This window comes from Phasianus colchicus, chromosome 2, assembly GCF_987193195.1.
Source record: "Phasianus colchicus chromosome 2, bPhaCol1.hap1.1, whole genome shotgun sequence".
NCBI lineage: Eukaryota > Metazoa > Chordata > Aves > Galliformes > Phasianidae > Phasianus > Phasianus colchicus.
The window spans coordinates 74,900,300-74,925,190 of record NC_143437.1 but is presented as its reverse complement, the minus strand read 5'-3'; the positions used below and the strand labels follow the sequence as shown (position 1 = coordinate 74,925,190).

The following is a 24,891-nucleotide window of genomic DNA, read 5'->3' as shown; positions in this document are numbered from 1 at the left end:
ATGCATACACATCTGCTCCACAGGCTCACGTTTACTCTGATAAGAGTTGAGTCGCAGATCCACTACAGTCCACATGAGTTTACATATCTGACACAACCAACATTAACATCTTGTTCACTGTTGTTTATTTGCTTCTCCTCATTGCTGACTTCCAACAGCCAAGCCTCCGCACAGCTTTCGTGTGGCCACAGTTATTTCTGGCTGCACTGTGAGGTCATTTTGTACACCGTGTGTATAAGGGATAGGGTTTTCTTCTATGACTTCAGGCAGCATTTAGGAAATGCAGATTTCCTGCCCTCTTTCCAACTAAAGGCAAAGGTCAGCAAGTCTAACAATGAAGCACAGTGTTGCTGCTCAATATTTTAGCACAAGAAAATTTATCCACTAAAGCAAAGAGGGCAGTTGCAATATAAAATTCCTTGCACAGTGCCCAACCACATGCCCTGTCAAAAACACATGCCTGCAATTCAAGTAAGGATCTGTACCACTAAAACAAGACTACTATAAACAGGTTTTTCCCTAATGATAGTCAAAGGCATAGTACATTAGAAATAGTACAGTCACTTCCTTGTAAGAAATACAGAATATATACATTAACAATATAGTTATAAACTAAATTGGTGTATTCCTTGCGGGACTTAACAGCTAATGGTCATTTTCATGCTTTATTTCCATGTTATGGTTTGACCCATCCTCTCTGACTCCCCCTTGACCTATCAGAAGCATTATACCTACTGGTTGATTTTTCTACACAACTATTGCTAGACCAATTACCTCCTTCTTTTCACCAGGAGTGTTACACCTAATACATAATTCCATCTCTCTGTTGTTTTTCATGTTCAGGATCCAATCCTGGAACAACTGTACCATAAGTTTTTCAGAGCAGTATAATATTGTTCAGAGCACCAAGATCTTGCTATGTACTTATGGTTTTTAAACAGTGTTGTTCCCAGGCAATGAAAAGAATTATGAAAAAAATGATTGAAAATTGTTTAATTCATAGAATCATAGAATGGCCTGGATTGAAAAGGACTTTGAAGATCATCTAGTTTCAAACCCCCGGCCACAGGCAGGGTTGCCAACCACTAGACCTGCTGTTCATTAGGTGTTTCAGAGTTCGAAAGCAGGGTTGTAGCCATTCTATATGTTAGCTTTTGCACTCAGGCTCACCGTAGCTCTTCTAATTCATTTGGAGGAAATGGGGTTCCAGATCTGTGGCAATCAATGTGGTGTATTCATGATCATGTCAATGGCAAACCCCTTTTCTATTTCACATTGTGTCATCTAATGGCTTGCTGGTTGTTATGTAGTGTCTTAAGTTTTCCTAATTTTAATTTCTAACGTGCTCCCCACAAATCAATACTTTTGATTTACATGCTTTTTTTAATATAATTTCCAATTATATCATGAGAAGGAAGTACTGGAAATTTTTAACTGTAGCTGTATGATGATGGTTTGTACTGTACACAAGAAAATTTCTTCCCAGACCACACTTGTGGCCTCAGACAGTGAAGCGATACAGAGGCTTCAGAGCAAGGCACAAAAAATCCAACACTGATCAAACATCAGAAAACTTTCCCCTATGCCATTTTTTCTGTTCCCCTTCCTCTGCAGGAAACTAACTTTGAAGAAATTGTTACGTCCTTAAGCATTGGGTGATATTCTCCAGCAACTTCTTGCTGTAGAAAGCTTGGCTCCTTTGGATTGCTCACCAAGGCTCCTGTAAACTTCTACAGCTTTTTATTTCATAAAAATTAATCTGAGCCACTTTCTCTGCCACACATGCTGGGGCATGCTTCATTCTGCAGGATCTGTGATGAGCACCCAGCCACTCACATACATGGCAGAACTCACCACGTCAGGTGCTCATCAGCACTCCACAAACTAGTCAAGTGTGGGGTGGAATAAGGATGCATGCAGAATAGAAATCAAGCTGCTTTTCCTGAATGGCTTTGGTGAAATTAAACCCCTCCACCTACTCACTGACTTCCTCCATTTAAGTACAATTAGCTAAATGACACGCATCACTGTTAAAAAAAAAAAAAAACACAAAAAAACCAACCAGGTGTGCTATAGCTGGGAGTCAGAGAAATACAAAAAAAATATTTACTATGTAGACAAATTGCCTGCATATGAGAAAAACAGACTGATATAAACTAGGCACCAACAGCCAAAAAAGAAGAGTTAGGAATGAATGGGAAATCTTTCACAGTTGCCTCCTCAGCAAGGCAAAAGCAAGGAGAAGGGCCTCCAGCAGGGGGATCAGATGACTTTTTTTTTTTCTGCTGTTTTGACTGCTCTCCAGGTAAGGAGCAAGACAGTCAAGGAAGCCTGAGTCCTACTGCCAGAGGAGCAAAAGTATGTTCTACTATGAGTTCCTGGCTCACTGCTGCCTATCAGTAGCACACCATTATTTTGCAGTCGTTCCCATTTTTCCTATTGGTTCACACTCAGGCTCTCTGCCCCTGTGTTTCTTACATAGGTAGTTCACGGGCTGCTTGAGGTGGCAGAGGAGACAACACAGATGGCTGAGCAGTGATGCGAATGAAATCGTAACACATTTAAAACTTCTTTAAAGGGACCTGGCAACTGGGAGTACCTCTTTCAGTCTGGGTGGTGACCAAGAATGATGGCACAGGTCCCCAGCATACCTGATGTGCTGGAGGGCCTGCCAAGCTAGGCCTCTACTCTAGCATGGAGTTTCTCTGCCCAAGGGAAATCACTTCCCCTACACTGATTCACTGAGTTGCAGCTGATTAAATACTCCCTTCTGCATGCTTGGTAAGCACGCATACGCGGGAGCACATGGTCTGCAGCTGCAGAGAGAAACCTCAAGGGAGGCAGATCTATTGATGTGCCATACATGGCCTGCCACCAGTTGAGAGGGCTTCATCTGAGGGGATAAAATACTTATCTTCAGTATCAGATGCTCTTCTCACTGTTCTGGATAAAGGATCAGTCCCATATGCTACGTCAAACCCCTCCCTTATCCATAAAAATCACTCAGACCCATAAAAATTGCTCAGATCCATAGAACTAGTTCAAAAGGGAAAAAAAACTGATTGCAACACTGGGATCCCCTGGGTTGCCCACAGCACTTTCTTCTCCCTCTCGCCTTCCACATGTAAGTGCCAGGAACCATTTGCTGTTATCTTAGGCTTCTTCTTTCCTGAGAATGTAGAAAAAAGGTTGAAGAGCACTTCCCATGGGCTTTATTTTGCCTTTGTCTATGCTGCTGTCAAGGCAGTCTTGGTGGCCAGGACCACCAAGGCTCAGCATGGGGACCAGGAGGGCTACAGACTTGACTCGCACCAAACTACAGCTACTGCATCCAGCGTACCCTGTTCTCAGTTTGTCTGGCAATTTCAGTGCAACACTGCTCCCTATCTCAACCAGGTGCCACTTTCAAGACAGGGATGATGGTTTTCTATGTTGCAGAAACTGTTTTATGCCAAAGCAGAGAAGAAAAAGATCTGAATGTGGGAACAGGACAGAAACACTAACCTACTTGACCAGAGGAGCTGGAGGGAGAGTAAGCTAGCCCACATCTTCACAGCTGAGAGATCGTCTGGATGAAGATGGATTCTGCATCTCAGGAGACAACTACTGAGAATGCCAACAAGAGAAAAACAAAATAAAAAGCTAGGTCACTGGGACTACTAAGTGCCAAGAGGCATGAGAAACATATGCAGAAAGGCTCATTAATCATAAAATACTCTTATTGCTCCCTCCAGCTCCTTGCATTGGGGATCCAAGATAAACACTGGAGTTTTAATCTCTTTTCAAGAAATTAAACTGAACTACATGAATTCTCAATTTCTCCATGTTTGGGTTTCCAAGCAATAAGACTTCAGTATAACTATCCCATGCCAGGTACTAGTTTCAAAATGGAAGTCAGACCTCCGTAGCATCTGACGGTGGGAGGTCTGAGAGACAAGCACATTACCAAATAAGTCTATTTCTCTGAAGACACTCACTGTGGGATTCCCCCCCCACTTATATGAGAAGCGGCTGCTTCTTTTTGTTGGTGGTGCTTGAGTGTTTTTAATGTAAATGCATTTCCCCTTCTCCAGAAAATGTTCCCAGGGTATTGTGGCACCATGAGAATAAGGCCTTGTTTGGCCTCTTGCTTGAATGAAGCAAAAAAGTTTTTCCTAAAGAGAATGCAGGAGAATCCACAGCCAGGGTTCCAGGGGAGATCAGCACCACACTCCCAGGAGAACGAAGAGGCTAAGAGCTCAGGATTGGCCTCAGGATTTTCAGTCTCCTGATCTAATAACAACTTTGATGCTAGTACAATAAAGATCTCCAAGTCTAAGATATGAAAATAAGGTCAATAATTAAATGCTGAAGTTGTGGTGAAATCTAAAAAGAAGGTCCTAACTACCTAAGATTGGCCAGCTGCTCAAAGCAGGTTCTTTACTTTAAGGCCTAAAATTAATGCACAACTATCATACAAGAATATTAGAACACATTTCTGTCTTACTTTTGTCCTTAGAAGGCACTCCACATAGAAGAACATTTACCCTATTTCCAGTAGTTGATGCGGACTGAAAAGGTAAACCAGCTAAGGATGCAGGCCCTACTGCACATCTGCAACAGTACCACTTCAATACATTTCCATTTTTTCTGTTTGCTTCATCCTATAAATCCTCTACCACAAATTTCCTGTCCCCCTACCTTTTTTACCCACTTGAATGTAAGCTTGCTTATGAGCAACAAAACACCTTCTAAAAAAAAAAAAAGTTTGCTTATTTTTTAACCAGTTTCATTGATATTGGTTGCACAAATAGCTATTCTGTTGCAAGTGGATGCATAGTAAACAGTTGCAAAGAGGTGAAGGTGAAACAAGAGCATAGAGAGGGAAAACTTCTCAATCCACTGCAGAAATCCCGTGCAAATCCACACTCCCACCTTAAGTTACCAAATAGAGATAACCATCCACTGCAAATGCCTGAGCCATCTCACTGCTGGTGCTCTCCACATGCATGCTTCAAGCACAGCAAAGAGGATGCTCTTATTTCAGTGGCTAACTTAATTATTGATATTCACACGTTCTCTGTGCATCACAGACCTCCTCTGTATCTGTCAAGCACAATGAGAGGGGAAATGGAGGAAGATATTCTGCATTTCTGTTTCTGTTAATTCAGCAAGAGAAATAGATCAAACATTCATTTATTCCGTGTTCCAGGACACTTCTAGACACTATATTATAGTTTCTCAGATACTAGTGTCTCCCTCACCTACATATTCACACTAATCCATATAAAACTATGACTCATTATACAAAGTTCCATCCAAAAGAGTAAGCCATTCATCCTTTGGGGGAGGAGGAGGAGAGGGGAAATTAGGAGCTGTTTCCAATTTAATTTGCAGCCTTTACATTTTTGTTCTGCTTCCACTGGAAAGTGTGGTGCTAATTTTTCTGCCAGCTTGCAACCACGGTGAGATCTTAAGCTGGTTCATTTATATCTACCAGTAGGACCTCTACAAAATGAAACAAATTAGAAGTACATTTGTCATGTGCCTCTGATCAAAATGCCAGTTCTGCATGCCAGACTAAATATTTACACCATGTTGGGGATTTAAAGGTTTTAAGATCTCCTACCACTGTTTTTTGTTTTTTAAATAAAAACAAAACAAAAACAAGAAGCACCGCACAAACAACCGGATGGTAAAATATCAGAGTTAAAATGGCATGCTGCAGCTGTCATGCCAACTAGCCATGCCTCACCACTGTACCAATAGCACAAAACCTTTCGAACTCATCTTGAAAAAAGGAGAAAAGTAACAGATTCGTTTATAATCCCCTGCAGCATATCCACTCCTTTTGCTTTCATACAATAAAGGACATGCATGCCCCACCCTTTTTACTGTATGTTCTAGTCAAAAACATGGTTTCCTGTATGCAAGCAGTTATTTTTTGGCAAAGGGTTCATTCTGAAATGAAGTTGCAGAGAAAGCGGTAATGTGGAGCAGGTATGTGTTTTAGTTCCTACATCACTTACATTGACGTGGGAGTTTTAATGACATATTCCCCCTTTCCAATGTGACAGAGGACAGAGCTTTGATTTTCTTCCCATTTTGTGCTCTTTGTAAAATTTCTAATTTTCTTTGCAGCTACTTGTTGGCTTTGCATCACTTTCTCCATCATTCCCTAATCCAATGACTCCGATCTGTCAGCTGCACACAACATTTACAGCTATTTCAGCCAATTGCCCTCATCTTGCTTTTTTTTTTTTTTTTCCCTTCAAACTGACAGAGTAGTCAGTTGTTCCTTGAGCAGTTCATTGACTATTCCCAAAGGGAGCTTCGCTGGAGAGGTGCAAGGACCAGCCATCACCTTGCTAGCAGTGAGATGGAGGGAGCCCATAGGGTTGCTGACCCCCAGGCTCACCCAGGAGCACCAAACACCTGGTACCTTCTTCCTGAGCTGTCCTACAGCTCCTCTTCTTCTCAGGGTCTGCCCTATATAAATATTTTGGTGAGCAGTTGTAAGGGTCACAGAGACCAGACACCTCAGGTCAAAAGCAAATAATGCACAGGAAAAAAACAGCCAGGCAACATTTCTGCAGGTGATGAGTCAAAGCACAACAAGACTTTCAACACAATTTCCCAAATTAAACAAATTTAATTCCAGATTACTCTGCTAATGATTAATGTATCTTACAACATCTTTGTTGGCATTAGACTTCGCTGCAGTTATTCCTTTTTAAAGTGTGTACCATGCGTGAACACCTCCACAATACTCATGGGTTAGTGTTTTCAAGCATCAAATACCCTAACCAGGATGACTGTTGGTCTCTTTTCTTGAGGTCCCAATTAACAGCAAGATACAAGGAGGCAAAACTAGCATGACGTATGTTCTACACCTCTGCTGGGCACTTTATAACTACTTCTGACAGCTCAACTTGCAGGGGCATCCCTGAAGCAGCACACTTAGAATTTGTGTCCACCGTGAGTTCATGAGGCATAAAGCTCCTCTGTAGTATAAACACCCTCCTCTTCTTCCCTAAGAAAGGGAATAGGAAAATTCTATCCCATTCTGCAGGAAGATCTTCATCATCAGCATGACAGCAATAGCTGGCTAGGCTGGAACACTTCATCTGAACTGTAACATCACACGTGCAGCACACTCAGCAAACATCTAAGGCATTAAACACAGCATGGGAGTGGTTTAGGAGAACTACTGACCCACAGGTAAATATTTTAAAATTGCAAGGAAACAAATCTATGCTTTCAAATGCCAGCATGAAGTTTCTCAGGGTCCAGTTGCTGAAGAAAGGCTTCTTGTTTGAAGAGATTCTTCATGACTTCTAGGTATTTAAGCTTTCTTTTTATGTTGCTTTATGGTTCACAGCATTATGTATTTAAAATATAAGGCTATTAAATTATTAAATTTCAAAAAACTCTCCCCAAAGGGAAAAAAAAATAGCTTTCTTGGAGCTGATCAGTAGTGATCAATTAAAACATTTTTTTCATGGAATCACAGAATGGCCTGGGTAGAAGAGGACCACGATGATCATCTAGTTTCAATCCCCCTGCTATGTGCAGGGTTGCCAACCACTAGACCAGGCTGCTGAGAGCCACATTCAGCCTGGTCTTGAATGCCTCCAGGGATGTGGCATCCACAACCTCCTTGGGCAAGTTTCTTCTGGAACTGGAACCTCCTTGTTCCAGTTTCTTCTTTTTAAGTAGCATTATGTTTCATGGCTTCTAAAAGAAGTGGACACTTGTTAAAAGTAGAAAAGGCAATGGCAAAAATAAAACAATTTTTTTTTTTTTTTGAAAAGGGAAGAAATACAACACTAGATAACTTTAAACCCTCTGCACTCCTAAAAAAGGGCACATTAAACCACAGCCTCAGTCACAAACCTGCAGCAGCAAATCAGCGCTAGCAGGGGCGAGCTGCCACCACCACAGCCGGCAGTGGGTTGCAGTGCCTTGCAGTACCCAAAGAACGTGGGCACCGGCCCTCGCCCCACATATCCTCTGTCCCCACACCCACAGCCACCTCAGAGGGAGCTGGTGTGCTCCCACGAGCTTTCCAGTCACACCGCAGACAGTGGTGTCAAGCCTTTGGGCAACGATTAAACTACTTCACAGATAGTTGGGCTTTCCTCTTTTTTTTTTCTTTTTTGAAAGGAAAAACAGAAATATTGCCAAGAGAGGGACCTCCATCCCACTGCTGTTCCCCTTTCCCCCACGAGCACATCTCCCCACGCCTACATGGCACTGGAAAAAGCCAGTAAGCAGGGTACCGTGGTGTGCCGTGTATCGGGAGCTGTGGTTTCCAGATGAAACACATAGCAAAGATACTGCGCCCTTTTGACCAGAATTTTCCATTAGCAATTGAACACAACTTAGGAGGAAAAAAAAACTTATATACGTGAGAGAGAAATATCTGAATTTCCTCTTGTGCTGACATGTCATAGCACAGCTGAGATTATTTCTCTATGATAAAGTTGAGGAAAAAGGGCACCAGGTGTCAGACATAGAAAACACCCATAAGCAGCAGCCACAGGAAAATATAATGATCAGAATAAACTCCAAACTAAGGGGGAAAAAAAAAGAGCAGGGAATGTGTTTTGCTGGAGCTCCATCAAGAGATCGGCAGTGCTGCCCTAAGAGCAACTTTCTGAGGAAACTACGTGACCAATTTGCATCTTCTGTAGCAATGATTTTCCTCCCTGAGCTGTTTCAAGAGGAAGGTGCCCGTGGGTGGGGAATGTTAAAAATAAAAACAAACACTGAAAAGCTATTTGTAAACTGCTGCTCTTGGGAGACGGCTTGGGGTTTCTTCAGCCATAGAGGGAGCACACCTGCAGAGTGAATGGCTGATGGAGTCCATACATACAGGGGACAGCTCTCACACAGCCACTCCTGCACTGTGCATAGCTCGGGAGAAGGATGATGATGTGTCCATCCTCAGAGGAACGTCCCAGGTACAGAGTGCCAGAAGGCAAGAAATGGAGAAACACACTTTACTCTAACATCAGCCTTTGACCTTCTCATTCTCCCACCCCAAAATAATGCTCTGAAAGCGTAAACCAGAAACCTAAAAGCAAGGCAGGGTGGACACAAGTGTTCCCGCTATGGTGGGATGCAGCAATGGAGCACTCACCACAGCTCCTTCCCTTCCTGCCCTCTGCACAGAGCTGCAGCACAGCCACCTGCAATTGCTGAATCCTGCAGAGATCCTTATGCCCCTCCGTATGCAGTCCTTCCCCATTCAATTATTTTGTTTGGGATAAGGCAAGGGGACCGGCACTTGCACAGGCTAGCTCCTGTATGCTTTTCAAACAAAGACAGGTCAGAGCTCTGCTCATGCTTCAACCAGTAGGAAAGCAAGAAGATTCCAAATTTCAGTGCAGCATCAGCTCTCAACAATTAAGCTCAAAAGCTAAAACCTAGTCTCAACCAGAAACAAGTTACTTTTGAAATATGATAACTGCAATCAGTTGAGAGAGGCAGGTGCATTACCCACCGTCACCAATGCTGGAAAATCTGCATGTAATGGGGATGGGCAGGTCTCCAAGGCTGGTGTTCCAGCAAACCTGGTATGTTTGCCCAGAGCTTATCTAGTGTGCAAAGTTGGAAAGGAAAACCCCTTCAGAGGTTGTAATCCTGCAAGCTGGACTTAGGAGTTAGACTCAATGAATCTTATGGGTCCATTCCAACTTGGAATATCCTATGATCATATGATTCTACATGAAGGTAGGAATCTGGATGATTAAAGACTGGAATTTGGGTCTATAAATGAGGAAATTGATCTTCTCTACCTTTTCCTTGAGACAAAACCAGTTCTTTGCTTATTAAAACAGTAACAGAGCACAGCATATTTCTACTGACAATATCACCATCACACAGAACGAGGGCTTGTCACAGAGCCCACAGAGAAAAGTTTGCTTCTTCCCATCTAGCCTGCATCACCCACTTATGGGGCTGCATCGTTAAGAGATGAGGATGTCACCAAATAACCACACACAGAGGAACCACTGGCTAGAAATGGAGTGAGGTTGGAGTAGACAAAGAGGTATCTGAAGAGAAACCACCCAGCCAAGCAGAGCCCCTCCAGTATCAATGTTTACTCCCTGCAGCATGAGAGCAGTTCCTCCACTTCAAATCCTTCTGCTGCTCAGCACTGCAGTAGGAACTTTCATGTTATTTTAGTGAAGACTGTAAAGACTTTGCTCCTATAAAGTTCTCCTGTGATGTTACCGACCTTGTTACTCTTTACACTACTCTGGTTTCCATGAAACAGAAGAAAAAATAGTTTTAAAATTCCGCAAGTGATTCAAACAAGTGCTGCGCTCATCTTCAGAAATGACTGGCATCACCTTCAGATCAAAATATCTACCCCATCTCTATAGGAAGGCTTTATAGCTTCGAGTTCTGTATAGGTAACACTTCAACAGCACAAAAAAAGGAAGATGAGAAGCAACAGAAATATTTGCAGCAGCCAATACCAATCCCAGTCTTCCTTGCAAGACCAAGCAACTTGCACTAAATTAGTCTTGATAGCATCACAGTTCACTGAGGTAGGGAAAAAAAAAAATTAATAAAGTCAGGGCAGTCAGTGGAGGAGGGAAATAGGGAGGCATTGTTTATTTGCTGACAGTAGGTGCAGTGAAGAACAACAAGGAGTATTATACTGATTATGAAATACAAGTCATACACGACTCCGTGTACAACAGAACTGCTGCAATACATTTGCAACCTTGAGCTTTGCTTTAATAACTAGGGCTAGACGAAACAATTAGGCTGTAGCTGTACCACACAGCAGACCAAGTCTCCTTCACTTTGATCTTACAGAATGGTTAAAAAAAAAAAAATCTTTATATATATAAAGAAAGTTTGGAGATGATTTGGATGATGCTCACAGCCTTTTAAGCTTGGAATTTGGTGGTTAGTGCATTAAGCATTACTCACTTTATGAACAAAGTGGAAAGTTAACACAAATTGGCAGATGACTAACTGTCCAAGAAACAGATTACTGAATGAATCACTGACTCTACTTTTAGTCTAGTAATAAGACAAATGAAGAGGAACAAGAAGGGGAAAAAGACAAACATAAAATTTCCTTGCAGAGTGCTGATATTCACACTGCCTGTGAGCTTCCAGCTATGACAAACTACAGAGCAATTTTACATTTATCACCAGTTTTAGATTCAGGTGAGCTCACTGACATCTCCCACAACCACTTCACATTGTCAGCTCACTGGGGTTTCCACACCAGGTATTCTGCACCATGTCTTCCCTCAGCACACATTGAAGAACAGCTATAGGAACAAATGAGCAGTTTGGACATGAAGTTAAACCCCTGAGTGGAACAAGCAATGGTCAGCAGGCTATAGGCTCAATGCACAGGAGTACCTCAGCAACAGCAAATACCTGGAGTTGAGCTAAAACAGAACGTTTCCCAGTTCATGAGGAGAACCTTACCCAACATCTGCAGGTATGCTAACAGAGCTCTGGACATAAGTCTAATACACATGGGTTGCATTCAGTTCTGCACAAAGTCACCACAGCTTTTGTCAAGGGATGGGGGAGCAGCACAGGGTGGATCCAGGCTGCTCTCCAAATGACTGCTCTCCGAAGATGCCAGCACTGCTCCTCTCTCTCTCTCCCCTGCTTTAGTTCTGCTACTCTTTGGACCTATGGTTCAAACTCTTCATATTGGCAAAAAATTAGCCAAGGCTGAGCGGAAGGTGATTTGCCATATGCTGGGTTGGAATGCTAAATTGGCCCAGTGAAACTCAACAAGCACGTGGCCAAGCAGGACCTCCTGCTTTCAGCTAATGGGCTGTCAGCCAGCAACTCCTCCCTCCTGTTATGAAGCATGGAGTCCTACTTTCTCCTTCACCAGAGCAAATACAAGCCAGGGCTGCTCTGATCACCTGCTGATTCTGTTCCTCATTGTCTCCAAGAGCAAATGCTTGCCATCATGTCTAGAGTGATGGAGGCTGCAAGAGAGACTTGAGGGTGCTGGGCACAGGGTGGGCTGCAGCCACTTGGCTCAACAAGCTCGCTCCAGAGTCACCAGGCTGGCTCTCATCTCCTTTAGGTTTAAAATCTAAATTCCCAAGGGCTTGTCACAGCTGTGAGATAAGTGACACAACCAGGTCACACCAGGCAAGGAGCAACCATCAACAGATGGGAATAACAAGCTGTGTATCTTGCTAAGGTAGAGGGGAGAGGAAGGCTTGCTTGACTGAGTTTTGTTTTCATCTAATGTTTCATGCAATTGACTGTTGCAAAGCCAAAATTAAACAGCCCAAGTCTGAACTCACACATCCCATGCCCCAACAGCAAGCCCTTGCCACCAAGCTGCAGGGCAGATGGCTGCTCATAGTTCCCTGCAGTACCCCCACACTGCAAAAAACAAGATGATGGTGGCCTTCAGGACATGGGGCACAATGCTGAGATGGTCATTGCACTCTGGTGCAGCCCAAAGGCCATTGAACAAATTTTAGTTTCATTTTAAACACTTCCATTCTCTCCCTTACCCAGGTACTTGCCAGACCCTGTAGTAAAATCAGCCAGAAGAAAATTAACTGTAGCAACAAAATGAATAACCTGTTGATATAGATCTCAGAGCAGGCCCACTGTGGGATGAGGTGGGTGTCAGGGTGAGCGTGAGGAAAGGGGTGAGACGATGCAGAGCACAATCAGACCCAGAATTCAGGTAGTGGCAGCATCTGTTCCCTTTCACCGGTCCAACCTTCAATGAGTCGGAAAGAGGTCTTTTTTTTTTTTTTTCCCAGCAGAACTGAAAACATGGATGAGATTTAGAAGGGTTACTCATACATCACAACCCTATCCTCATTACGCTTCTCATAGCCAGGTTTTCTAAAAACACGAGGAAAACAGATCACCAAATCAAATCCACGTCCTTCCAAACTCTGAACAAACACTGATGGTGTATTTTACACTCCTTGCAGAACATTATTCTGGGAACTTCAGTAAGAACTGTCCATAAATAAACTCCTTACGTTGGAAGTTGGCCTTTTCTTCTCTACTGATCTGAAAATAGTAAAATCTCTTATTGTTGCCATGTAACAAACAACTGGATTTTCACATGTTTCAAAGTCAAATTTCCACAGACTTCTGCGCCTCTATTTTTAGTGTGCTTTTCCCAGTAAGAAACAACCAAAGACCTTCCATAGCAGCCCAGTCACACAAGAAACTACCAAAAACACCCAAGCTATTTCAGTAAAATCTAGATTAAATATTCAGGTATTTAATAATTATTTTAATAATTATTAATAACTAAATATAAGGTATTTAATCATTAAGGCTCAAGAGTTCCTCAACAATGCTGATGTCACTCTAGATTTTCTGTAGATCTGCCTCAAAATGCTTTTTTTTTTTTTTAAAGCACACATTACTTTGCAAACAAAGAACCATCCCATCCTCATAATTAACAATGAACCAGTACAAATATCACAACAAAAGATAAAGTAAGATAAAGTGGAGGTTTCATAATTGTTGGAATTCTCACTAACATGGAAGAAGAGATGAGCTCTACCTCAGTCTTTAAATCTTGTAAGAACATGAGCAGCTTGCAAGCACTTAGCAAGGCTATAAATCAGTGAAGCAGGTCAGAATACTGTGTCTGGACTGCAAGTAAGGTTGAATATGTTGCATCAAAGACTTAAAACTTGATACAGTATAACAGCATGGAGGGCACACTATACTTGTATGGAAGAAGCTGACCCAGCTGTCTCCAAGTTACAGTTTCAAGCTAAATGCAATATGCAGCAGGGGCTGCCTTGCTGCACTGGACATGCTGCATACAAGATTTCAGCCTCACAAGTAAATAACTGAAAGGATGTCAGCATGGGGGCAAAAAAAAATAAAAAATAAAAAATTAATAGATGACTTTCTGATCTGCCCTTTTTTCAGTATCACTTTCAGTACTGGAAGACCTGCATTTCCTCCTAGGTAATGACACGCATCCTGCAGGTTGCTGTTTGTCCTCCAGCTCTTATTCTCTAGTTACTTTCCCCTCTGGATGCCATGATCCCAGCTGAACCAGCACTGTGGGTCACACAGCAGCATCGCTGTCCTCTCTTGATTGAGGTGGACTTGAGGTGGAGAGCAGCACCTCAGCAGGATGAGGTGTTGTGCTGCTCCTGCCCTGCTCTCAGCATCTCTAGATTGTATTTTCCAGATGTGCATCTCTGACATCAAGGCTAAACATCAGTGATGGGCTGCACTGAGGAAACAGAAGAATGGAAGATTTTACCACCACAGCCAGTGGTACGATTAGGGCTTTTTGGAGGGTATGTGATCATCTGCTGTGGCACAGCAAATCACTAAAGCTTCCATACATTTATAAAACAAAAAACAAAAAACCTTGAAGCAATATTTTCCAACCTTTCACTAAGAGCAGGGGCCAAAACCACAGATTTTAAAGGTCTTCCACAGCTTTATTATTAGAAGTAGGAACCCTACTGATACTGATGAGTCATTTGTATTGGCGGAAACCAAGAACACCCATTTTCTTCAAGTGTTACAAAGCTCTCAATGTGGTTTTCTATTCATTACTGGTCAAAGTATTTGACTAAAAACAAAACAAGTGACAAGAGCTCACCTTTTTGTTATGAAAGCCTGTTTTATACCAGCTGATTTTGTTTACCATGTTTTTAGAAACTAATAAAAAAGGAAGCAAAACACAGAAGATGACTGAGGGCTTACAACTCAGTAGCAGTAAATCCAGAACTGCGGGAGGATAATTCGCTCAGCTGATGTAAGGGCTTTTGTGACAGACTGAGAAAGAAAAAGAAAGGAGGGAAGAAAAAAAGCCATAACAAGATCAGTTAAAAACCCCTAGTCAGCAGAAGCTATCATTTTAGGATCTGTATGAGTAATCAGAAGGGAGACTGTAAATAAACAGTTGTATACAAGAGGGTAAGTTCTCATCCTCATGCAAATGAAGAAATCCTTTCGCGCTGTGGTCAGGGTTACTGTTGCAGGGGTAGAAGCCAGGCTCTAAGAGACACGAAAATTCTGAAAATTAAAGACAGCTATTATAAAGGTTTTTAAAAGTTAATCAGAATTCTTTGCTGGCTTCAAAGGTTTCTGCCACAAAAAAAAAAAAAAAAAAAGGCTGCAGGGTAAGAGCCTGTAGGGCTGGTAATTCTCAAGAGAAAATACTACTTGCATGTGGGTCTTGCTGTATCCAAATTGAGAACAATGTATTGGTGGATGTTTTTGGTAAATCAAACATCCCATTCACAAAACCAGAAACAAAACAAACCCCAGAGGGTCAGTCCTGCTGGACACGTGTCACATCCAGATGTACTTCAAGCACAACAAACAGCAGCCAGCCTGAACGGCTTTCTTCAGGCTGACTAGGAAGACGCCACAACAGAAGCAGTGACCAGAGAATCAAAAACAACCTTTGCACGAAGGGTCAGTGCTGCCATGCTCCTACTGTGGGCAGCTGATGGCAGGGAGCTGCAGGCTGCACCAGACACGTGAGTCAGCAGGAGCAGCCCGCAGGAACTGCTGACACGTTGGATTGCTCGCACACGCGCCCAGTACACCTACTGCTAAACAGAGAGCAGGCAGCATGCAAATTGGGCCAAAAGTACACCTCCACACTCACAGTTCCTGTTTTCCTAGTTCAGGCTTCAATTTTAAAGCAATCACTAATGAAGGGAAGAAAAAAAAAAAAAAACACAACAGAAAAACAATTCTCAATGGATGCCGGCTATAATAAGTAGCTATGATGAAGTCTCAAGGGTCATTTTGTTTTAGCTGCTTTTATTTAAACAGATTTAACTGCTTTGCCTCTTTTCCAAGAAGAAAACTGCTGCCACACAGCCCAGAAGAGCACGGTGATGAGCAATAGGCAGCTCCTGCTCCTCATAGCAGAAGACTTCTGAACCTGTGCACTACAAGTCACCCACCCATCACCACCTGGGCTGCGCCCTGTCAAAGCTCAGGACCAAACATCAAGCCTCCAGCTTTCATGTAATCTCCTACTTGGGGCAAATGGGCAGTTTCCCAAGTTCTCCTATTCCTAATTGCTGCCTCTTCTGTTAATAGCACAGCGGAGAAGGTTATTGTTCAAGTGACACACAGATTTCAGAAGTAAATCTCACAGGAGCTGCCCCTTTTCAGTTTCAGCACAGCTGCTCATCCTCAGGTTGTTCCTCTGGCTCTCCCAGCAACACCACCACAACCAGCAGAGGAGCCTCCCAAGTCCTATTTTTGATTGATGGAGTTAGGCTGTGCATGCAAACTCACAGCACAAAGGCTTACCAGAACTTCATCCCTTCTTTCTTTTTATTTACCTGTTCAGAACGTGCGGTTGCTCTTTGATCCACACTTATTACTTCTGGGAATGCAGGAGCTTCAAGTCCATCGCTGGCCACAAAGACATTGGTATGCATTCCACTGCTTGCCTGCTTTAAAATTATAATTCATAGCCCAACCGTGGCACAGTGAGTAGCACTCTTTTCAATACACTACAAAGATGTTTCTGCCGAGCTATAAAGCAAAATGAACACATTGCAACTCAGCTGGCTGCATTCATACATTTTACATCTTCTCAATGCAAGCTTCAGATGAATGCGTAATATTCAGGCAGCTGCCAAGGTTAATGTCTTTTGGTTAAATTTAAAGAAACGATGACCATTTTTTTGTAAAAAGCCGAGTAAGCAATTGAACACTATTCTGAAAAACCTCAGGGAATTATTGGGGGTGGGAATCGACTGCCCATTCTGCTACAACAAAACCGTGTGGGCACCTCTTCAAATATCAGCAGAGAACGACAACGACAGGCACTACAAAGGCTCTATTCCCCATCCTCTTCAAGCATTTGTAGTCAGGAGGAGCCCTGAAGCAGCAGGAGTAAGCTGGGCTCACAGAAAGCCGATATTTCAGTTTAAATTGAGATTTTCTTCAGCATGCTAATGGAATGACTTGTGTATTTTCTCTCACATACTTCAGCCCAGAAACCACTAATATACGGTTGAGTACACTAATATACACCCAGAACCAGCAGAGATGGAAATTCAGACCCAGAGGTGAGAGATGGAAGCATCCATGCCTTTAAACCCCAGACGGATCTGCTAAATGCTGTAGGTACGTTCCTGCATCTTGTAAACTGAGAAACCATTCAGGGAGCCCTCCTTTGAGCAAAAAGGCATGCACACTTGGATTTGAATATATAATCCCTGTTCATATGACCTAAACAAAAATTGCAAAAGACTGATTACAAGTCACGTAATAAATGCTACTCAACTTGCACCAATAGCTTATTGCACAAAAATGCCATTAACTACTGAAATCATTACTTTGCATATATTAGTTACACATCTCATTTTTCAGCTGGAGCTGCAGACACTTATTTGCCACACTCTAAGAGGTCACTTAAAAAAAATAATAATATCTGTGCACGTGCAAAGAACATCATAGGCACACAATGAGAAAACACTTCTTTGTGTTCTCCTCTGAATTCTTTGAAAAGATGGGATAATTTATTCTCCTTTTTCTATGGCTGGCAATATTTTTAGAAAAACCTTAAGGAAAGCAACTCTCAGGCAATCACAAAAAAACAGCTATCGCACTTCAGAGCAAAAACACAAGCAAAGAAAGTTTTAGAAGAAGAAAGAGCGAGCTTTCTTCTCCTGCCACACACTGCACACCACACATCCGTCTGTAGGGAGCTTTATTTCCAGCTCTTTGTCACTAACTGCACACAGACAGAGACCAATACATAAGATCACTGGCAGTACAGGAATTTGATTAAACTCGTTAATCCCACCACATCTCTGAGGCCATCTACAACACCAAAAGGCTTACCACAATTTCCTCATGCTAGAAGCATCAAGTCCAAGCCTGTTTACTGGAATTTGGACTGTCGCTCTGAGCTAGCATCTCCAACTTTCCCTTGTACACAGCTAATAGGAGCTGCCCATCTCCTCCTGCAGAACAACCAGCAGAAAGCAAAGCAGGGAGGAGTGGAGGGCGTCCCACCCACATCCTGCGAGACACCAACACCAGCAGATGTCCCAGATGCGCCCCAGGTGAGGAAGACTGAGACAACTGCCCTGGCTCTCTGCTCCTAGTGCAGGCTCTGGCACACACCAGTGGGGATTTGTCAATGTGCCCGTAGCACTTGCGCCATTGCAGTGGTCAATGTCTTTCCAATTGGGAAAGTCTTCATGAATTGCAGAGCAAGCACGCGTTGGAAGGGGAATTTTATGGCTTGCTGGCTGTCAGGCACAAAGCCTTGTAAAACACTGCTTTAAAGCTGTTACTACAACAGCCCCACAGACAACAGCTCAACATGTGGCGTTGCCACTTCATTCCCTCCACCTCAACACGTTTTGGTATTGACACACCTGGAGATGTCAATGTATCCGAGCACCGCCAACCTCCCTCGGCGGCACAGCACAGCCTCAGACTGTCCCCAACCCAAAATGAGCTGGAGACTCCAAACACCCAGCTACAAAAAGTTTAGAGACAGATGCGAAGCCTTAGAGAAATGGGTTTGTGTTGAGAGAACGCTGACACACCTTCAGCTACAGCAAACTGCACTTTCACAACCACTCCACCATCCCAACACACAATTCCAACGGACTGCCCGCCGCTCCCACTTATTATTATCCCGGGCAGCGCTCTGTCACACGAGGCCAGTGCCAGCTCCCAGCACACCCAGAATAACCCACAAATAGCCCGTGCCACATGAGGAGCGCTGCCACTTCACACCTTGCCACGCGTTGCGACCGTGCTCGGCATCTCCCCATAGCCCTGAGCCAACAGGGAAGGAGGGAAGCGGGGTGAGCCCGTGCACCCCAATGCGCGGCGGTGGGAACGGGGAGGGAGGGAGTGGGCACGGAGGTGGGACAGGGCCCACGCGTACACACATACCCATACATACAAGCGTGTACACACAGGGTACATACACATCGCGTATATACAGGCATATACACGCACACAGGTACATATATATGCGTATAAATAGGCGATACGTACACCCAGAGGACCACTTGCGCTCCCCCCGTTACGCAACGCGTGGTTCCCCTCGCAGCGCTCCCGCACCGCAGCCCCGCGCAACAGCTGCTCGGGGCCGAGGAGGAGAGAAAGAGGAGGAGGACAAGGAGGAGGAGGAGAGGAGGAAGGCTCCCGCCCGCCGCCGCCCCACTCACCTCGCCGCGCCTCCGCGCAACTTTGGGGGTCGCCGCTGTCGCTGCGCTGCGGCCGGGGGGGCTCGGGGAAGGAGCGCTGCTGCCTGTTGTTGTTGTTATTGTTTTGGAAATTGTTGTTAACCGCTCTCTGCGGTCACCGACCTACACGCGGCCCTCCTCCCCGCTAAATACGAGGGTGTTTATTTAAAAAAAAAAAAAAAAAAAAAAAAAAAAAAAAGCCGCGACCCAGAGGCTCATCACATGGCGCTCGCTTTGAAGCGGCTGCTCCCTGAGCCGGAGCCCTGCGGGGAAAAAATAAAGGGGGAAGGGAGGAGGAGGGAAGGAGGGGGCTGGCGGGGGCCGGAGGAGGAGAGAAAGCCGCAGCGGAGAGAGGAGGAGGAGGAGGAGGGAAGGGGGAGCGGCGCTGCCGGAGCGGCACCGGGGCCGGCGGCGGGGGCAGCCCGGGGCCGCGCGGCCCGGCCCGGCGCGGCGCGGGCGGAAACGGCGGAGGAGGAGGAGGAGGAGGCGGCGCTGGTGCTGCTGCTGCTCCGCGGCCGCTGCTGCCCCGCTCTGCCGCTGCCCGCGCCCCGCCGCCGCGCGCGCCCCGGCCCGGCGCCGCCCCCGCCCCTCAATCGCTACATTGTTGACATTCGCCAGGCTGACATCATCCTCCCCGCCCCGCTCCATTCACAACAACGCTACGCCAACGGCGCAGCGCGCCCTCCTTCGCCCGCCGCGGTCGCTACGCACGGAAAGATGCGTACGGCCGCTCCGCGAATAGCGGCGACGCGGACGCCCCGCCTCTCCCCCGCTGCCGGGGAGGGGGGCGGCGCATGCGCGCGGCTGGCTCGCTCCCCCCGGGGTCTGTGTGTGTGTGTGTGTGTGTGTATATATGTATATGTGGTGTTAGCGCCGGACTCCAGCGGCCGCGAGGGGCTCTGGGAGTCGTAGTCCACCGCGAGGGGCCGTGGGGGCGGCCGCCATGGCCGAGGGGTCCGCCGCGAGCGCTTGGCGCGCAGCCCCCGGAGCCTCCGGGCCCCGGGAAAGGCGTTGCGGGGGTCGGGCAGGCTCAGCCGTTTGCAGGGAGGGCGAGGCAGCCACCCGACCGGCCCCGGCTGCCGCGGAGCCCCGCTGTTGATCCTGGTGATATTTTACGCGCTCCGCCCCCGGAGAAACCTCATCCTCCAGCTCTTGCCAACCGCAAGCGTCCAACAGTCATGAGTCAGCCCTGCCAAACATCAGAGGAATAGATAAGCGCTCCCGAGATTAAAAACAAAAACAAACGCCCGTGAGGCCGTCCCGGCGCGGGGTGCTGCCCGCCGGCTGGGCTGGGGCGCGGGTCTCGGCAGCGAGGCCGTAGTGGCAGCAAACGCCAATAAAGAACGATGTTGACCTGCAGCTTACACAAGCACAGTTTGGTAATTAACGTGTGCCGTTCGCTGTTTTGTCGCTGTTGATATCGTATGTATTCATCCTGATTTTCCCCCTTTACCGCTCAGTGCTTTCTGTGTTCTCCTCGGAGCGAGGAGCAGTTTTTGGGGCATTGTTTGACTGAACTTCGGAACTCGCTGCTGCATTTTTCAAAGTCTGCTTCGTTACAGAAAACTGTGCAAAGACGGCGTGTCAACACAAAATCAGCTCTTCACGTGTGATGTCAGACATATTGTCACTTTTCAAAAGCAACGCTCTCCCCTGGCTTGCATTTTATATGGTTGTCTGCTCGTGTAAAGCGAGAAGCATTCTGGTTTAGCACCGTGTTACCCCTACGTTTTGTAGCTGCATGTGGCAGCAGAATAATGTCCCGCTGGAGAATTTGACTCATAAACTTCAGTTTCCCTCTGCAAGTGATGCTGGTACAAAGCTTTGCTCACAAGAGCACGTAGGTTCTGGTTCTGCAGACATATGCAGTGTTTAACACATGGCAAGTCCCACCGTGTAGTGTCGTGTGTTTAAATGCTAACAAGGCTGGGTCCCGTGTCGCCTTGTTTTTCCTAGAGACACAAAAATAGTTTTGTATTGGCATGAGAGATAAAAATACTATATTCAGAAGGACTCGGATAAAAATAAGTCATGCAGCATTTGTAATGCTTTACTTAGCACTCTGCACACCCATTATGTCACTGCATTCAAAGTGTGCATCCTCTGTTGTTTACAAACTACGCTGCACAAGATGCAGCTCCAGGTAAGTCAAAGCTGGTCAAGCAGAAAACTCAGCAAAAAAATTGCATAAACCTCAGCCCAGAGCACACTTTTCTGCAAAGCACAATAATTACTATTTATCTTACCGTCCAGCATTTTAAAATGCACATTACTCTTTGATGTTAAGTGAGCTTAAAGTGATTTTACTGTAGCCTGTTAGGTCTTATACTAGTAAACTGGGGGAAAATCTGACAGCTGATTTTCAAAGACAGGAGGAACATTGCACTAACGAAACAAAATCTACCATTATAAAATGCTATTTTTATATTATGCACCTTACATTTTAATGCACTGGCTCCCTAGTACAGCCCCAAACAGCTTATATTGCGGTAGCACTTCCAGCCTGATCCTGTTTTGATTGCATTCAACTATTTTCACACCTCAGTTTTTTGTAAATGTAGCTATTTCTGCATCCTTTTTTTTTTTTTTTTTTTCTTTTTGGAGCCAAACATACCTCAGACAAATGAGTTCTTTGAAGAGATATTGCATATGGCCTCTCGAAATGATCAACAGTTTGTCAAGCAACAATGCCAAAATAAGGTGAGAGTAAATGTAGAGAGAGGCAAAGTAGAAGATATCCCACAAATACTTTAGGAATAATTCACCCAGAGTGCCACAACAACATTCTCCAAACAAAGCTGCCTCAGTAGATTTTACAACTGGCTTCAGCTCGACTTTATAGATGTAGTTCCTTACTAAGTATCATCTTTACCAATGTCTTAATTAGGCAGTTTCCCCACAGCACGGTGACTTCATCCCTTCAGAGAGGACTGCCTGGCTCAGCTTGGGGCACTTGACCTACTTTCCAGTATTTTCTTTATGGATAACACAAAACTTTCCAGAATGTTTGAAATATGAATATATCTATTTCAGTCACATTTCATATGTATATTTAAAAGATTTTAAATGACTACAATATTGTAAAACACGTCCCAACATCCCTGTCTGAGATCTCATTTGCATATCAATCTTGTAAGTTGAATAGTCTTAATAGTGCCACTTGTTGGAGAGCCCTGTGTATTGCAAGCTATTTCAAGCACGTATTTATGAAACAAATTGCTGTTCCCTGATAATGAGTAATTCCTAATTTAAGCTGCTACAGGAAGAGATGGAAATCCTGACAGGACAATTTTTGTTGCAGTCGCTTCAATCAGAGTGACCTGAAGACTCTCTCAGTGGGCAACATGTTGTTAGTGGATTCAAAATCTTACGCAACTCCATCTTTATAGTGGTATTGAAATAGTGAAAAAAGAAAAAGAAGGACAAATTAATCTAATTGAGGGAATGGTAATTTCCTTCCGCTGTACATTTTACCCAGCAGCATTAGGGTGAAAAAGGTGGGCTTTCCTGAATAAGTCCTGGTCCTGCACACATTTCTAAGTCATTATTGATAATTATGCACATACATATTCTCCTGGGTTATGCAGGTAGAATTCATGAAATTGCATCATTCTCTTTGCAGTGATTAAGAAATTCACAGTTGATTGCTGATTATGCTACAGGCACCGTATGTCTTTTTGCAACCAGATTCTAACACACTCCAGGTATATTGCGTTTCCAGGAGCACTGACAGTACGAACAGCACACACTGAGTCAGTGGCTGTGACAGCTAAGAAGGAGACATTGTCGTGGTGCACGATATCAAAGATTCGCAGTGTAATATCTCCACAGCATGGCTTGACGCAACATGAAAAGCTTCACAAAGGAACATTTGCCATGCACAGAGCGTCAGATCTCTGGTATGATATTTTAAGGAGCCAGTGAGATACCGTGTTTGAAATGTATTGAAGTATTAACAAAGCATTGTTGCCCGGGCTAAAATTATTGCGTCAGAAGACAAGGCAGGAAAAAAGGCAGGTGCTGACCTTTAAAATATGATGTGGATAACATCATGTGAAGGGGTTTTCAAGGAGCTCGTGGCTCGAAGAAATTTAGGGTCAAGAATCATTCCGGTTTACGTACAACGTCCAAACCCTTTTGTATGGTCACTAAAACAGTAGTTAGGATCTGGTGTTTTTCTTGTTCAAAAAAAGAGCAGTGAACAATTCAGAATGCCTGCTTGCTAGGGTTGCCAGACTTTGGTTGAGCATAGAACAATTAGGGAAAAGTGACTGCAACACCTATCTTTGTTAGACAAATTGGATGAACAGCCTAAAAATTATTTTCGTTGGTTATACGGGAGATCAGAATTTTTCAGCCTCAGAGTGACACAATGCTTACAGCCTTCTGCTGTCTCGGAGCTAAATGCTGCAAATGACAGTCCAAGTATGGCCTGCAGTGAGTCCTGGAGTCAGCTGGTGAGGTTAAGGCTTAACCTTTTCCATTGTGTCTTTGAATCAGTGCTTTCTTCTGGGATTTTCATTAGATCTATCACTGCTTTCATTTTTAATTATTTTTTTTACTCAGTGTGTAAGCTGTGATTTACGATTCGGAGGTAATGTTTCAGAATTTATATTTAGAATTTTCTTTTAAAATACATTTAACAGCATTATATATTAGCTTCTGGAGGTCAAATCTTTCAAATCTCCCTATTCTGCAAGCTTAGGTGATCTCAGAGTCTCCTTCCAAGAACAGGGACATCCATAATGACATACTTAAACCACAGTTGATTTAAACCTAAGAATTGATGCAGGCAAAACTGTTCCAGAAGTTATCTGAGGGCAATTGTGGGCAAATTCCAACCTTGTTTTAGCTAAACTTACCCTAAATGCTTGTTTTTTTTCAACAACCTCTCCTCTTTCTTATCTGGAAAATTATGTGAAGATACCTGCAGCAAAGCTTAAGAAGATGGACCTTGGCAAGTCCATCATGCTGCAAATGAAGGAATGCACAGGATAAATGGGAAAAGGTGCTCTGCTGAGCACTGCTCAGAGAAAGGAATCTTATAGGTCTGGAAAACAAGGAGAGCATGCAGAGATTGATCTAGGTGTGATGGGGCTGCATTTGTGCTCCAGACGCTAAATACCAAGTAGGAAATTTATTTTGGTTCAAGGCCTCATTCAAAAGCACAGAGAGATTTCTGAGCAATCTCGGTCCCAGTTCTGATATATCAGAGCACACCAGTATTCAGTGAGGATTTAATTCAAAGTTATGATTTTGGGAAGGAATGGAAAACGGGAATAAAAAAACCCACCAACCCTATTCCCTGGTGAGAGATTACTATTTTTAAGGAGTCTCTTACTCTGTGTAGTCTTTAACATCAATGAGAGTTTATGCGCACGCACCAGTGGCTGACTAGACCCAAATTCATTAATTAGAGTAAAAGCCTTGAGGTAATTATTACTCACAAACAAAAATACTGGATTGGTAATGACTCTGAATTGTTAGCACATGTAATTCTGCTTTCACTGGGTTACTGTAACAGAGGCTTTGTGTAAGTAAATTCCTCTTGGGCTGGGCTGCACAACCACAATGCAGGACATGCTGCTGTTGTTGAGGACACTGCAAGGCTTTCAGAGAGAGCCAGGGGAAGTGACACATTTACACATGCAGGGACATAAAATATAAGGTTCTCAGTATCACAGAATGGCTTGAGTTCAAAGGG

General features: G+C 44.2%; 1 protein-coding gene across 6 annotated transcripts in view; it reads right to left on the bottom strand.

Annotated features, from left to right (window-relative positions):
• Positions 1 to 19,348, bottom strand: part of BACH2 (BACH transcriptional regulator 2) — a 181,449-nt gene extending 162,101 nt beyond the window's left edge. For 5 of the 6 annotated variants that reach the window (XM_031611258.2, XM_031611260.2, XM_090136001.1 and 2 more), the window contains exon 1: positions 19,170 to 19,348. The gene's annotated coding sequence lies outside the window, so the exon portion shown is untranslated. Of the gene's footprint in view, positions 1 to 16,307; positions 16,419 to 19,169 lie in introns of all 6 variants that reach the window. The other variant, XM_090136000.1, reaches the window with a different exon arrangement.
• Positions 19,349 to 24,891: the final 5,543 nt, after the last annotated feature.